A 2,718-nucleotide genomic window follows, 5' to 3' on the forward strand; every position below is an offset into this window, starting at 1 on the left:
TTCAACGTTATTATATTCTATCGCGATAAGTTTTAATGTTTTATTGAATTTTACAGTTGCTATTTAAGACTACTTTTTGAGTTCAGATTAAAAAATTAACATTTATATAAACTACAAGATTATATAAATGTTAATTTAATTGAATAATTAAAAAACGTTTTAAAAAAATGAGATAATGAAAACTGAAAAAATGGTGCTTAAAACAAAAATATTAACTCTAAGTTTCATAGTACTAATAGTAACTCTGAATTTCTTAGTACTGTGTCAAATTGGTTTTGAATAATTAATAATTTTCGGTAGTTAATTGCTTTTTAATGTTTTAATCTTTAATTTTTTCTAGACAAATACGTCCTAGCAAACGTAATGCCTATATTTATGTTTTGCACTATTTAACAAAAAACAATTATTTAAATTGTTTTGAGACTGAAATTCTAAAGTTTCTATGTTTATATATAAACATAGTTAATTTAAACAAGTTCTTACATAGATAATGACATTGTTATTAGGGTATGGCAAATAATAAAGTTTTTTCAAAAGTTCAAGTTAGCAAGTATTTTCTGAGGCGAAATTTGACGCAGAATTCGATTCGGGAAAAAAGTTGCAGCTAGCATGACGGTTGAGGTTTAAAAAGTGCTTCTTTTTTTTTCAAGATGGATGCCAAAAATATCCATTGCCTCAAACTTTAAGTGATGAAGTCACAACCGTGGCCTCCAATATCTCTTTTTATAGGATTTCGAGATTGCTAATTCAATTCTGAAGTCGTTTCATGCATACAAGGTATTACAAGCCCGGCATCGTAATAATCTGGACTTTTTACTGTTAAAAACAATACAACACAATATTTGAATGATTTGTAACCCAACTCGCAAATCAACTCATTGAACTAAGAATTCTGCAAGCTGTTTAAAAGTCATTAACTCGGAGCATTTTAATAATCATTAAAATTATTAATTAATCATCGAGTTTTGTTCGTGTCGCTGTTTGATTTCAGGCGCTATCGTCAGACGTAGGTACAATATTTCATTGATCATCTGTTTATCGTTGAGTGAGTCCAAAATATCAACAGTCTTTGGAGTTGTGGAACCGTTGTGTTCTTTGCCGTTTTCAAGAAGCTCTAGGACTTTTCCATGTTTTTTTACCTTCATTTTTTGACGTTCAACCACCGCTAGTTTAAAAGCCTATTTCAGTGTAGCTAAGGAATCAGCTTCTAGCTTCCTGACTTGTCCTTCTCTCTTCCAGGTAATTCTAAAAAATCTAAATTCAGCAAGTAGGCATTGGTTGTCATAACATTCTTTTTAGAAATGGTCTGTATTGATGTAGTTCCACATTATATATTTTGCAATTTTCAAGCTTTGCTAACTCCTACTGAAAATACAAGATTTGTCAGTGGTATGTGCTCAATTTTGCCGTTTGTTCTCTCACTTTCAAGTACAGAGTCTTTCCGTATGCCATCAGAGTCTGGGCAAATGACTGGAGAAAAAAAAGTAAATCTCTTTTAACTGTTGAACCAATGAGCCTATAGTTTCAGCCTTAATTACAGCAAGAAGTTCTTTCAATTGTGACAATTTTCCTTTGAAAAACTCCCGCACACCGCTCCAGCTTGAATCATATCTAGTAGTTCTCTTCGTTTATTGTCGATTATAAGTAAGTTCGTTGTAAGAAAAATAATCATTTAGCCTACTTCGGCATACACTTCTGAAGAGAGAATGAGCCAATCATTCTGTATATAAAATTGGTACGACTAGTGCAAGTTTGTTCGAATTTTTTTGCACAGTGGCTTCAAAAAAGTCTTAGATTGATTGTCTCCTGGTTACAAACTCTTTCACTATTTCAGCACAAAGTGATTAGAGACTAAACCTCTGAATCTGCAATGTTGAATATTTTCAAGATTCATCCAGCCTTTGTGTTCTGTTTATAAGGATACGGAGTGACTAGCATGACTTGGCGAGAGTAACATGGCTATGGTAATTTGTTGACGGACACTTGAATGCTTTCTGTCCAGCTGTACGTCCAGCAGTTTCTGAACTCCTACTCTCTGCTCGGTGTTGCGAAATACCTACGTAAATGATCTCTCTCGCTTTATATATTACTTACTCTCTCTCTCTCTCTCTCTCTCTCTCTCTCTTTATATATTTCTAAAAAAAATTACTTACAATTGTATGCAATTTGTACTGAGCCCGACTAAGTGTTCTCTGGTCTCAGTATTAATGCAGAGGTTTGTGGCAGTTATCCTGATGGGATACCCTGAAAATAGTCCTTTTGGAATAACACAAAGGATTACTCTAACAAAAATATACCCTGGTGTACACCCAGAGTTGAATTTCTTATGGAATACCAGTCTCGGATGGAAGCTGGAGATCTTCTTGTGTTCATACTCTACCAAAAGGCGCGAATCCATACCATCCTTAAGATGACCATAAAACACATATATCTATAGTGTTTGTTTATTACGCTAATAATACAGACCGCATGGTAGCTACTTATAAAAGGAATAATTCTGCTCTATCACTGACACAGTCTATACATCACATTTACGCTTGACACTAAAAACGTTTCAGTAGCATAACAATTAATGGTTTTTACTTTCCTCGACTATTGTTTCTTGTTCCTATGTATATTTACAACATTTTACTTAGATCAATTTTATTAAATACTATTTTTCTTTTTAGAGGTTTTTTGGGTTCATACCCAAAGAGCCACTAAAATATAGGGTATCAA

This window comes from Hydra vulgaris, chromosome 14 (assembly GCF_038396675.1).
Source record: "Hydra vulgaris chromosome 14, alternate assembly HydraT2T_AEP".
NCBI lineage: Eukaryota > Metazoa > Cnidaria > Hydrozoa > Anthoathecata > Hydridae > Hydra > Hydra vulgaris.